The sequence below is a fragment of the Camarhynchus parvulus genome, chromosome 9 (assembly GCF_901933205.1).
Source record: "Camarhynchus parvulus chromosome 9, STF_HiC, whole genome shotgun sequence".
NCBI lineage: Eukaryota > Metazoa > Chordata > Aves > Passeriformes > Thraupidae > Camarhynchus > Camarhynchus parvulus.
Window position 1 is genome coordinate 18,397,036 of NC_044579.1, and position 13,596 is coordinate 18,410,631.

The 13,596-nt window shown below is 44.8% G+C and overlaps 1 protein-coding gene across 4 annotated transcripts in view; it reads left to right on the top strand.

Moving 5' to 3' along the window:
* The window catches only part of SPSB4 (splA/ryanodine receptor domain and SOCS box containing 4), a 96,656-nt gene that overhangs the window by 15,572 nt on the left and 67,488 nt on the right, over positions 1-13,596 (top strand). For 2 of the 4 annotated variants that reach the window (XM_030954112.1, XM_030954116.1), the window contains exon 1: positions 4,594-4,820. The exons of 1 other annotated variant lie outside the window; for it this stretch is intronic. The gene's annotated coding sequence lies outside the window, so the exon portion shown is untranslated. Of the gene's footprint in view, positions 1-3,960; positions 4,135-4,593; positions 4,821-13,596 lie in introns of those variants that run through there. One more of the 4 variants, XM_030954115.1, reaches the window with a different exon arrangement.

Genomic DNA, 13,596 nt, shown 5'->3' on the forward strand with positions numbered 1-13,596 from the left:
TTTTGCCTGAGAGGAAAACTTGAATACCAGCTCCATAGAGAAATCAGCTCCTTCAGATAATCCTTGAGACCATGAGCTCTGATGGAGATAACACACAGGAAAATGAAGGGGAAGTTGAGCTGCTTTCTTCTCACCTGGGAGTATTGTGTACCTATAGTCTGATTTTTTTTCCCTCCCTTATCTGATGTGTTTGGGAAAGGGACTTGACTGTGTTACAGGACATGAAGTACATAGTAAGCTTTGGAAACACATCTGAGAGTGCTGGTAGCTCTGCTTTGGAATAGATGGACTTCTGACATTTTAAAATACTCTACTTTTGAATTGTTAAGTATTTCTGAATGCCATCCTTATTTGTCTAATGTGGTGTGCAGGATCTTTATGCTCACTTAAGAATCTTTGAACTAGGGAAACATTTAGGCAAGTGCTGATTTCCTAATCTCTGTGGGATTTTGTCTTTGTTTGTAGGGGGATGAACTCTAAAAAGGTAAATTCTAACTTCTGTCCAATGGCCTAGGGAAGCAGATCTCAGTTCCAGCAGCAATTTGGCAGTTCATTAAGAGATGCAGTATCCTGGTTTCTTGGGTAATGGTTTTGCTAGGCTCCAAGGAGCAGTGGTAAATCTGATTTCATGGCTACCAGGATATGGCCAGGTCAGAATGGAAACACTCAGGTAGAGAAGCTCTGTCCAGACAGTGTTTTGAATGGCTGGAGCAAGGCAGAGGCTGCTGTGCCTCCCTGGGTAATTTCATACAGATATCCAGTGTTCATGGAAGCAGAGCTATAGGACTGGAACACTCTTAAACATCTTGTGTGGGATTTCTGTGGACTTTAGACTTACAGCTAAGGTCACATCTTCACATGTAGATATCTAAAGTGCATGGAAATGCAGATTTTCATAAGAACTTTCAACTTTGGCTCCTCTGAGGGAATGATGACTGTAGTATTGCTGTACTTAAGAGGGCTGTTAGAAATAATATGCATTACTTAAGCTCCATAAATGGAAATTATGGTGCAATGAGACACAATTCCATAAATCTCAGATTTTTTTTTGTTTTGTCTTAGGGGTTTCTAGGTGGGCTTTGTTCACACTGTCCATCAACTTACAACCTTTTCTCTGTGGCCTCACTCAAGTCTCCTTTCTACCTTATCTACCTTAGTTCACCCAAAACTCCAGTCTAGAAGGAGGAAGAATCCCAGTGATGTAGATACACAAGATATAGCAATACCTAAACGGCCTTTTGTTGCAAGTTCCTCCGGCCTGTGCTGGGAAACAGCTCTGTCAGCAAAGCTGGGCAGCTGCAGGCAGCCTGGAATGTCAGCAGAGCAGCTCAGCCTGCTGCTACAAAGCAGAGCAGATGTAGCCACCCCAAGTACAGGAGTGCCCAAAAACCAGGTGGGTCAAATATCAGTGATCAGGTGAGTTATTTAGATGGATCACAGGATCAGGACTCAGTACTTTTGTGAGTGTTTGTAGGAAATGTTTCCTAATTGCTTCTGAGTGGAGTTGAGGGTGTAGGAAGGTTCACCATGCAATAATGTGGAACTTACCTTGAAGGTGAGTGTATAGGGGAAGAACAAATTTGGGTAGTTATATTTTTTTGGCCTGTTTGCTATCAGATGCCAAGATGTAACTTCAAATGATGAGACTCATGTGAGACAGATGATGAGTCTCATGTAAGTGTCATGTGAGACACAAGTAGAAAGCAGATTACCATCTTCTTGACCTAAATCAACTTTTTTTTTCCTCACTTTTTCTTAACTGCACTTACTGTTTCATGGGTAACAGTGAACAATTTTTACTCTCAACTCTCTGCCCATGAATTCCAATTGACTGGAAAGGCAGAAGATTTCTCACCTGGCCTTTACCACCTAACCATGGTGTTTCTCAGTCAAGCATCAAGTGTGTTATTCTCAAGATTTCCTTTCTGACTGTGATTTTTATTTTGTGAGGCAATTTCAAAGTACTGGAAGACTATGGGGAATGTGAGCAATGCACAGTGCTTGTGACACAGCCTGGGCTCTGCCCTTTGTGATGCACAGCTCCAGGAACTGTACCAAATGGTTCATTTTGTTGATTTTGTGTCACAGAGTTTATCTTGAAAGGTTTGTAGTGTTACACAAACATGTGCCTCTTCCTCCTCTCCCCAGGTATTTGGCAGGAGCAGCTCAAAAGAATGGGCTGTATCTGTTCCATGCTCAAGTGTGTTTTAAAAGCACGTTAATATTTTAACAGGTGATTGTTTCCTATTCTTTTACATTCTCATCTATCTACAAATAGCATGTTGTAGCCGTCATTAATCAAAATGACACTTTCGACACCCTCAAGTGTTTTCACATTTGCACATGAAGCGTGTTCCCAAAACTCTGTGCTGCCTGATTGATCTCTGCATTGTGCACTTTTCAGACCTATGTGTCTAAAGCTGCCTGAAAAGATACAAAGCTTAACTTCTAATGTGATTTCTTTAATCTCCTTTTGTAGAATTAGTATTACAAACCATGTAGAAAGTCTTTCCAAGTTCGCTTTTTGCATCAAGCTTGGCACAGGCACAAAGGACCACATCCCATCTTACACTGGGAAACACACTGCTGGCTGCCAAAAGAAGTGTGAGGAGAAACTGCTGTTTTGGGGAAGGGTGTAAGAGAAATAAGGCTGTTAAAAACTGAGGAAAGCAAAACATCCTCCAACGCACAGACTTGCCCCACTGACTGTTCAGACATGGCTCATTCCAGGGCTCTTCTTCCCACTGAGTGCCACAGAACAGACATTAGCTGGTGGTCACATCCAAGAGGAGGATTTACATTCAGTAACTTGTCTGCTGCTAAGAGCACAGATGACTACTCATGTCCATGTGTGTATATATAAACCAGACAAAGACTGCCTGAGGGAATGGGAAGTGGCACAAAGCCTTTCCTAGGCATAAAGAACTGTGGAGCAGATAGAAAACTCCCATTCATCCTGTGCTTTTTATTTACTGTACATCCCAAAGGCTGTGGGGATGGGTCTGTGTGCAGGGCCTGGAGAGAAACTGGAGTTTAATACTCTCTTTAAAAGATTTCATTTGGGTTCAGGAGTGTCTGACCCCTGGAGGCAGCACTAGGTCCCCACAGAAGGGCTGCTGCCATTGTCTGACACTTTTTCTGCCCACATGGCGTGTGTGAAACACAGCCAGTTTTACAGCAGCTCATATGGAGGATTTATTGACTGAAGACTCTCAAAGAATTTGCAGAATTTCCTTTCAATTTTTTTTATGGTCTGAGCATAGATATTTCTCTTGTCTGGCTCAGTTTTTTCCTAAAAGCCTGTCTGAACATTTTAGTAAAAGAAATAAAAATACTATAGAAATAAGTATCAGCATGAAAGTGGAGGGGGGAAAAATTTTGCCCTCTCCATTGCCAGAAGTATAGAGTGTAAGTAGAACAGCAGAACTTGAGGAAAAATACTTGCTAATCAGTAAGGTTTTCCTCACCTTTCTCAATTTTTAGTTTCTTGTCCTAGAAGAGACAGTTATTTTATGTCACCATTCTGGTCTAAGGTCTCTAAGAGAAGATAATCTAGTTTAGGGGTGAGAAGTGCACAGCTTGAGCAGAAGGAGCGTGTAACACTTCTTGAGTGTGTACATGAGAGAACACATGTGTGTCAACCTATGTTGGGGGCAGAGGGGAGGAAGGGTGATTGAGACCGAGCTTATTAGGGTTAGAAACCACAGCTTTTCAGGTTGTTATTTACTGATATTAACGAGTAGCGATTGAAGCACTTGCTTTATGACTGTTTTGTAACTTGCACTGGTTTGACAGGACTTGCCTTGCCTGTAGCCTTCTAGAAGACGTGAACCTAAGAGTGTGGGGTTGGTTTTGGCAGCCAGAAGTATAATTAGAGTTTCACGCGCATGTATCCGGCTTCCAGAGCCCGCATAATGCAAACCTCCCGTCTCCTCCCGGCAGCCCCAAGGACGCGTGTGCCGAGTTTTCACGGCGGTGCCCGATGCGCGGCACTGATCCCCGCCCGGCTGCGGCTCGGCTGCGCCCCGCACACCACGGGCCGCCCGCAGGGACTCGCTAGCCGGACTTCGGGCGCCTCCCTGTTGCTTCCCCTTGGAAGCGCACGCCGGAAGATGCTGCTGCGCTTTGCCGGAGGTGCGAAGCCGCTCGCTGTGGCCCGTAGGGCGGCGGCGAGACGCGGTGCTGAGAAAGTTTCCCGGTGCCCGAGGGCGACTTTGACGCGCGAGCGCCGGGGGCTGCCGGGCCGGCCCGGGGCGCTCCGGCCGCGCTCTGCGGGGGCCGGAGCCGCGCCGCGTCCGCGGGGCCGGGCCGGGCCGGGGGGAAGGGGCGTTGCCATCTGCTGTTAATTCCGCGGTCATTGGATTAGTAACCAGCGGTGATGAGATCAGCGGGATCGGCTTTCGCGAGGGGGCACGGCGCTCCCCAGCTGTGCCGGCTCTCGCATGAGGCGGCGGCGGGCGGCGCAGGGGGAGGCAGCGCGCACAAAGCCCGGTAGCCGCCGCAGGCCGCCGCCCCCGGGCAGGGCTCCCGGGCGGCCCGGCCGCCCCGAGCCCGGCAGCCGCCCGCGGGCCACCGGGCGCGCCGCCCGCCTCGCTCCGAGCGCGGCTCCCCCGGCTCCTGTCGCCTCCCCGGGCAGCCGCGGGCGGCGGGAGCAGCCTCTGCTGGGCGGGCGCGCTCCGGGCGGGGGGCACGGGCTCCGAGCGTGCGAGCTCGGCCACGGCGGCTCCCGAGTTTGTTTACTTGTGCTTCGCCTCTCGTCCCCGGTATCTGCTCTCTGCCGGCATAGCGGATCGGTGGCGGTGCCGTGCCGGGGGTTTATGGTAAGTTTGCGATGGGCGAAGCCCTCAGTTCGTGGGAATTCGGTGTTTTGTTGCACAGTATGTAAAGACGCGTTTGTGAGGGGGTTTCTTGTTTGTTCGTTTTTTGTTTTTAGTAGTGCTGGGTTTCAAGCTGGTGTTTGAAGAAATACACTTGCGAACCGTTTTCTGCTTCATGAAATGTTTTACAATATAAATTAGTTTCTTGAGCCGTGTAAGAGAATTATTTCTAGATGTTGGATGACTAGAGATCTACGTTTCTCATAAACTGACTGTATCTGACTTTGAGCTGCCGGACGCAAACCCTTTTGCCTCACGATTGCCACAAGCTAATGTTTTACAGTGGTTACTTGGTGCTTTTTCGGACAGTAAAAGCCAGACCTCAGTTCAGGTATTTAGACGAATCTGAAATATTAAATTGTGTTCTCCGTAAGAATATGAGGGAAGCTGAACCTTCGTCTGAATTTGTATGCGAGACTTGAGTTTCAACAAAGAAAGGTATTGACTGAATTTGCCCTCGCGTTGCTGTAGGCGCTCGCAGCCCGGCGGTGGCTTTGCTGTCGCTGCTGGGAAGCTGTTCCTGCCCAGGCACCAAGGGCAGAGCAGCTGAGCGCTGCCCTCACAGCCCCATTCCTTCCTGGAGGGGCTCCGGCGTTGATGTGGCAGCGTCCGTGCTGGCAGCAAGTCATTCGTATTTCTTGGTGCCTAGGACTCGGAGTGCAGACTGCTACAGGGTGGAAAGTGTCCTATGTAGAGAGATGGCCAGCTACCACTTATGCCGCTGGTTTGATGCTGGCTGCAGCCCTTCGGTGCTTAAGTCATACCTGATATTTTCACAGTGCTCTGTTTGCCTTCCGGTGACAGAAGCAGTTCCTGATAAGATATCTCCACGCTGCAAAAGAGCTTATCAGGAGAAAAAAAAGCACTCCCAGAGAGTTGATGCTCGTGGCTGAAACTGGCCTGACTTGTGCGGTGTGTCTCGAAGGATGCTACATTTTTAATGTTGTTTCTGTAACTAAAGCAGCCCGTCAGGGACATGAATATCAAATTGCTGTTAGATTATTTGGTGCTGCTGACAGAGAAATGCCAGATACTGTAAGTTCTCCTAACAACAAGCGGAAGTTTTATAACTGGCCTTAGTCATGTAAGTCTGGTTTCCTTGGTAGCTAATGTGCCTCGGTGTCTTGCTGCTGACTCCGGATGTCCTTGGATGACCGTCCTGTGCTTCAGTGACCCTGCCAGGGCTGAAGGGAGACTCGGTACTTCCCTGCATCGCCAGGATGAGAAAACTTCCCAGCGCCGTGCCTTCCTGAGGCCCTCACGTGGGTGTTGCTCTGGAAGTACACGCTGGTGCTGCTGGGCTCCGGGAGCCCTGTGTTCACTCCCATCCCATCCCATCCCATCGGCCTGTTTGTCTTTGCAAATGTCACTGCAGCCAGCTCTGAAGCACCGGGCTTCCTGCTCAACAGGCTCTGGACTCGGGACTGAGAAAGCAGTGCCACCTTTTTGCAAGGAGCTTTTCAGAGTTGTGAGGCTTCTGGGTTTTTTTGGTTGGTTTTTTGGTTTTTTTTTTTTTGGGGGGGTGTTTGGGTTGGTTTGTTTGTTTGTTTTGGAAAGGCTGTTAATGGTGGGGTTTTTTTGTTTTAACTTGGATATTTGGGGTTTTTTTTAAGAGAAGCATACCCCTCCGAGAAGTATTAATTAGATATCTTGTTTCTTGAAAGAACCGATTTTTCTGATTCTTGGTTTGACCAAATTACACTGATTTTTATGACTTGTGTTTGTGCAGCATGTGAATTTCTGAATGATGGGACATCTCCTATGACTCCACAAGCAACAAGTCATGAACTTATCAGGGTTAATTGTTGCCGTGCAAACTTTTAAAATGGATTTTCCATGTACCAAGAAAATTCAAGGCAGCTATTTTTGTCTCATTTTCCTTCACAATCACTATTTTCCCCTCTTCTGTTTATAGGACATTGACCTCTTTTTATGGAGAAGGAAAGTAATTTTCACAGTGGCACTCAATGACATGTTGCAGGACTCCATATGATGGTTACTTTGCGTTGGCTTCCTTTAATTGAGACAGCTGGAGAGTTTTCCTGTGAGGAGCTGATTCACCTACCCATTTGAGACATAGTGACAGCAATTGAGGAAGAAGGCATTACATGATTTTCTGAGATATTATTGTTAAAAATCCTTGGCTAAAGGGATTAGCAAGATTATGCTAGATACTCAACTGTCCCATCCTGGTAATTCTTCATGGCCGAGAAGAGGAAGGTAGAAAGAGGGATGCCTTATTCAAATTCTGTAAGCCATGCTGTGTTTTATGTGTCTGCTCTCTTCAGTCTGCTTCGCTGCTCACTACTGCTGCGCTGACATCCTCTGCTCAATTCTTTTTGTGCTGGGGCAACTTCACTTCAGTGTAAACTTGAAGCTCTTGCAGTGGTAAATCCCAGGCTGAATAACGATAATGCAGAGTGGTCTTGATACTCAGATCTATTTACTTCATCAGTTAGTGAGGACAAATGCAATGTTCTTAATAGAATATCCATGTAAAGGAAATCTAGATGTAATTTCTTCTCAGCAAGTTTCCCAGGACAGAGGGTGGATGTAAATGTTGCTGGGCTTCATAAATCCTCTCTGAAGGGTGAGGTGAGACTGATGGTAGAGAGGAGTTGAGGCTGGTACTGCTGGGTGCCCACCTTCCTGGCCCTGCCCAGGAAGCAAAGCTGGGCTCGTGACTGCAGGGATGAGGGGCTCCATGCTGGCGGAGGATGGATGGATGGATGGATGGATGGATGGATGGATGGATGGATGGATGGATGGATGGATGCCATCAGTCCATCTGAGCTATGTCAATGTGGTGTGCACCTTGAGGCTAGTCAAGATGCAGGCCACACATGTTGTCCTGGGAATTTTAAGTATTTATTAAGTCAGAATAAATCGTTTTTCTGTGATGAAGGCATTGGTTAAACCAGCCCACTGAACAGTTAACCGGTTTTGAAATCAAAACTCTCTGTAAAGTTTCTGTGTTATGGATAAATATTTGCCTGTAATTCTGGAAGTTGGTATTGTTGGACTGACTGAAATCAACAAGTGCTGTGGGTTGAAACTTGCCAGACCAGACAGCTCCCTCACCCACTGTGTTTTTAACGGGGTTGTGTACATGTTGGTGCATCTCTGTCACTTCTGCAGCACACACAGCCCTCGGGGGTGACTTCAGGCTGTCTTTGCAACATGCTCTGTTAGCTGACACAGGTTGTGCTGGAGGATAAGCTGTTAATGCATCACGTGCTTCCTGGAAGAGCAGTCCATGTCTTCTGACTTCTTTAACTTATCTCAGGCTCAGGTTGTTTGTGGTGGTTGTTTTGTTTGCTTTTTGCCTTGGGAAGGTGTGTGTGCATCACTGCCGTGGTGCTGGAGCAGCACTCTCCGGTACTGCCCATGTACTGGAGAGTGCTGCTCCAGAGGGGCTGGAGGCAGCTTCACGGGTAACCAGCTTTCCCAAAGAATAGCAGATGTGTTCTTTTGGTACAGTGTCCAAGCTGCTGTTGCTTGAAGCCAGCGGTGCAGTGTACTTGACCTGTGCTCCCTCAAGAGTTAAAGTATCTGAAATGGTGAATGCTGTCTGAATCCTGCTTCCAGGTGACCTTTGCAATGATGTCAGGACATGCCTTTTCCTCAGCTGCTTGTACAGCTCTACAGCCCACAGCCATTTAGATTGGATGGTGATAAAGTTAAAAGTTAGTTTTGGTTTGTTTTTTTTGTGTTTGGAAAGCTGGCAGGATACTCAGCAGCATTCACAGCCCATCAGGGAAAAATCCTTGCCCTGAAGAGATTTAACTGTGCTCCTGTGACCTTGGTGGCAGCATGGAAAAATGCATAAAGGAGAGCTAGAAAATGTGGGTGATGTTTTTGGTAGCAGTCGTGGTTAAGAGAGATCAGTGCTCACAGGGTGCCATGACTTTGGGCTAAGAACTGCCATTTGACTGGCAGTAATTGATTAAAACTTGATGGCTCTAATTTGGCTGCCTCTGCTCTTTCAAAGACTGGCCCATCAAGAGTTCTGGGCAGAGCTCACCTCTTTCCTTCCTTTGGCTCCTTTTCCACCAGAAATGGACTAGTGGCAGGTACTAGCCTGTTGAAATGCACATATGTGTATGCTTGTATTTTTTGGAGGGTGTCTTTTTTAAGTGGATGTCACCTTTGCCTGAGAGGCCAATGTGATGCAGCATTTTATTTCTGTAGCAATTGAAATGCAGAAATTTTACGTAATTTGCTGTGGTTTGGCCATAGCAAAGAAGCATGTGAGGAGAATTTATATCTGTTTCCATCCTTAGTAAAAGGTGAGGTGCCTGGACTTAAACATGGGTGTTCTGTGACCTAAATCTGTTCATGCTGAAGTCATTTGAACTTAGACCAATGCTGAGCAGTATTCTGTATAATTTTTTGCTTCCCTGTGCTTATTTTCTGTATCTTTGAATTGAACATTGTGGGGTAATCCTGCTCATGAGTAGTGTCAGATGACAAGTTTTATTGTGTTGCATTGCAGAGTGTGGTGACTTAGCAACTTTATCTTTGAGGATTTGTCAGAGGCTGAAGGGACAAGTAAGCTTTGGTGTGCAGCAATGTAGGAAATCCATTTTGGAGCTGATTGCAAGCTATTTCTTTCAGGGCTGTACAGCAGAGTCTGTAGATGAGTTTGCTGTCTTGATTTAAATATGTATTTTCAAAAAATTTTTCTTGTACTGCATTTCTCATCCTAACCTATTGTTGAAGTCTGCTGTGCACTTGTCTGCTGTTGTGCCTTTCTGCAGTAGCAACGCCTAAGGAAAATTTTGCCAAGAGATTTTGAGAAAGAGATTGGTTGAATTTACAGTGTCTCATCAGAAGAATGAGGATTTCCTGCAGAAATGGGTCCATGCTCTGGGACCCAACCATGGCCCAGACTGCAGGAGCTCATCCCCCAAAGCCTCCCCTTGCTGGGGTAGGGAGCTGCTGAGGGAATTCCCTGCGGAGGGGCTGGAATTTCTGCTTTGTCCTGAGGCAGCAGAGGCACTCCTGGCAGCTGACCTGGCTGTTCTCTATTCCTTCCTCCTGTTTTTCTGCTTGGCACCTGAATATGGCCCAGCTCTTTGTGAGAGGGGGAAGCCAGACCAGAACCTAGAGACTGTTCAGGCTCCATCTACACCTCACAGCAGCAGCCTCATGTAGCCTTTGTTGAGAAGAGTTTCTTAAATGTTTAAAAATCAACATATTTAGAGATGCTTTTTAAAGGAGTATTAGTCATGCAAGAGCACTTGTATAGCTTTAGGCATGGAAAAAGGTGTGATTTTTCAAATCTGATGAAAGGTTTATGTACTTAATTATAATTTAATTTTAACTGCTTCTCCTCTATGTCTTCTTCAAATAAATGCAGAAACAAATTACCTGCAGCAGAAAGATACCTTTTTTCAGTAGATATTGGAGGTCATAATTTTAAAAAAGAGCCACATTGCACAAAGTATTTACATCAGTGCTACATTTCATACTGAGAGTGTGCTGTCCACAGAAATCCCCAGGTGGTGGGCTGTATGTTGGTTATGAGTTGTGTGATGGTTCTTTGTTTTTCTATAAGAATATTCTAAACAATAGTTTTGCTCTGGAAGAATGAAAATGTCTTGGAAGAAACTTGGCTGTTTTCTTTGAACACTGAACTAATTCTCAAAAATGTTGATCTTATTTCCTAATTAAACTATTTCATGATAGAAGCCACATAAAATTAAGCAATGAATTCACAGTGTTCTCAACAAGGACTGTATTACTTCACATGTGAGAAAATGCCATGAGAGTCAAGTCTATATATACAGCCAAAGAAATAGTTGGTTTAAGTGGTAAAGGGAATTTCAAGCTTTAACTACTTTCTGAGTTACTAATTAAATTATAAACAATTTCTTGTTTTGAGAATGACTTTAAGTTGGCTTGGACACACTCAGTAATCTGATGGCCAGCACTGGTAACTGGTACTTTTGAAACTTTGTTTTCCCAGTGTTTTAGACTTCATTTCCAGAATAAGCTCTGCTGTCATTTGCTTTTGACAACAGAATCATTGCAGTGTTGTGAAGTGAATGGTTGCTTTAAAATAAAGTTTGCATGTTAATTTGTTTGTACTTGTATTCCTTGCTCAATGATGCCATTGCATATAATTTTGTAGTGTGTCCTGTATTTTACTCCTTTTATGTGAATTGTTGGCTCGAGTTATAAATAATCCCAAAATCCAGTGTAGCTGATTGGGGGATTTAAGAGTTAAAATTGAAACCCGGTCCTTATGGTGCTGTTTGTGTGGTATTTTCTGGCTGAGACACTTTCTTGAGTTTAAAAAAAAAAGCCATTAAAATAAAAATTTACTGCTTCATTTGTTTGATTATGTTGAACGTTAATCCTAATTTAACATGTTAAAAGATGTACTTGTAGATACTTCAAATTTGTGTAACATCTGTGCATGGGGAATTGAGTATCTGTTCCTCATGGCTTATCACTAGTCTGTTTGGATTTAAATTGAGGAGCTGAGAGTGTGATAGGAGCACATGCTGAACTCTTTCAGAGACTTAAGGTATTTAGAGGCTCCACCGAGTTCACCTGGGCAGGGCCATTACTTTGCCTAGGAAAGGAGCAGCAGTAGTGCTAAACCTGAGAATAATAAATTACATTCTGACCTTTGGTATTTTTATCCCATGCTTGAGTAAAGTCTCTGTCTATGGAGCACATTTTGGGAGTCTGACCCTGCAAGGAGGTTCAGGTGCATTGTCATCTTGCTTTCAAAAATTATGATGCAGCATAAAGAAATCAGAATACTGTTCTCCTTGTTGTTGAAAGCTATTGTCAAGCGTGTCAGAGATGACAGAAGTTGTTTGAACTAAAGATGGTAGTACATCAAAGTCTATAAAAGACAGAAACATTGCCATCCCGACCTCATTTTACTGTGTTGCTGCATATTAGTGTAACTTGTGGTTTGTTCCAGCACCTAACTATCCCTGCCCTTCAGCACCATCAGCCTCTGATGCTGTTAACATCTGGGCAACACTTGCTGTGATATTCTCACTTCTAAGTGTACTGGTCATTCACTAAATATTTATGGAGTCCTTTGGTTTTGAAGTTGCAAGATAAAAAGGGTGGGTTTTCTATCATCTTTCGTATTCAAAGGCAAATAATACATTGAAGCTGGTGATTATTTAAAATATCACATCAAGAAGTTCCTTTGTACTTGGGTCAGTGCTGATGTAACTGTTTCTAGGAGTCTGGAAAACCTTGCAGAGTTCGCTGCTGGCTTGTTTAGACTAAGATGCTGTGTTGTAAGTGCAATGATCATCTACCAAAGATGTGAGAATGTGCTCAGGAAGGATTTGTTACAACATGTGCAGTATCTTATCCTTTGAGTTTAAATAGAACAAGATGTATTAAACAAGCATGAGCATGAGACCTGGCATATGTCCTTGTTCTTTTTAAATTTTTTTGCATTCTTATTTGTGTTATTTGAAACCCAAGTGTGTGGGTGGAGAGAAGAAGAGAGAGAGGCTCACCTGTGAGATCTCTTGGTAGCAATGTCTTGAAGTGTGGACAGGGAAGGAGAGGAACATTCAACAGCAGTTGGAGAAAAAGGTGATTAATTTGTCAAAGGAACTAAGGCTAAGTATTTGTCAGGATTTAAAAAATGAAAGAGGGAGTGAAAATAGACCTCCCAGGTGGGGTGCATGAAGGGAACCATCAGGAATTGCTGCAAGGTCCTCCTCCTGTGGTGCTCCAACTCCTGTGAGGAGTCAGCAGTGACGTGGTACAAGAATTCCCTCATCTCAGTGATCTGCAGTGGGATGGGAGGAGGTGCATGAGGCTGCAGCCTTGAGTTTGTGTCTGGGGATACAGTGGGCTTTCAGTTTATAATAATTGGGGTTTTTTCAGCGAGTCACCTTCAGCATTGATAATTTGCTTGCATTTCCTGCTCTTAGACCCAGTAACAAGAATCAATAGTTTGTTTTCACTTGAATACACCTCTGTCTAGCAATGGTGAATAATAGTGCAAGGGAAGAAAAAATCCATATGTTTTAGTTTGTGACAGTTTGACTGCTGGAAAAAGACACCAAAGGGAAATTCAAAGTGAAATGTCTCAGAACTCTGGGGACATGAGAGTGACTGATGAGCTTGCTATTACTGCTTTACTCCATCCACATCCTGCTTGTAGAGGACATGGCAGCAGGAAGTCTTTGGGAATGCAGAAGCCAACCCCCCTCCCTTCACTCCCTTTATTTTTAGATTTTGTTTTCCCTGTGGTAAAATCTTTGGAACCTGGGTGAGCAGTGCCCAGGGTTAGATAGAAATGTGACTCCGTAGTGCCTGGTGTTGTGCAGTCATTCAGGAGAAGAGCAGGAATTGTGTCTCTTACCCTATAGCTGGAGGTTTGAGATGTAATTCCAGTGTGTAGTTCTGACATCATGTTTTCTTCTGCACATGGATGAAGGTAGTGAATTGATGCAGAACTGTTTTTCTTTTAACTATTGGAAGAAGTGGAAAAGCCGTTGGCTAAACCTAGCATCTAAATTTAGACATCTGAATTAGCAATGCAGGAAGCAGTAGTGTAGCAAACAGCTCAGTTCCTCCGGAGCATTGCTGGCTGGCAGGATAGAAAATCTGGGCACTTAGCAGATGCAGGCATCTCTTTACACCTCCTGGGAAAAATGTGTGTGGGATGCTTCCTCTGGATAATCCTTAAGCCAAGGCTAAACTGGCAGTTTAACTTTCATCA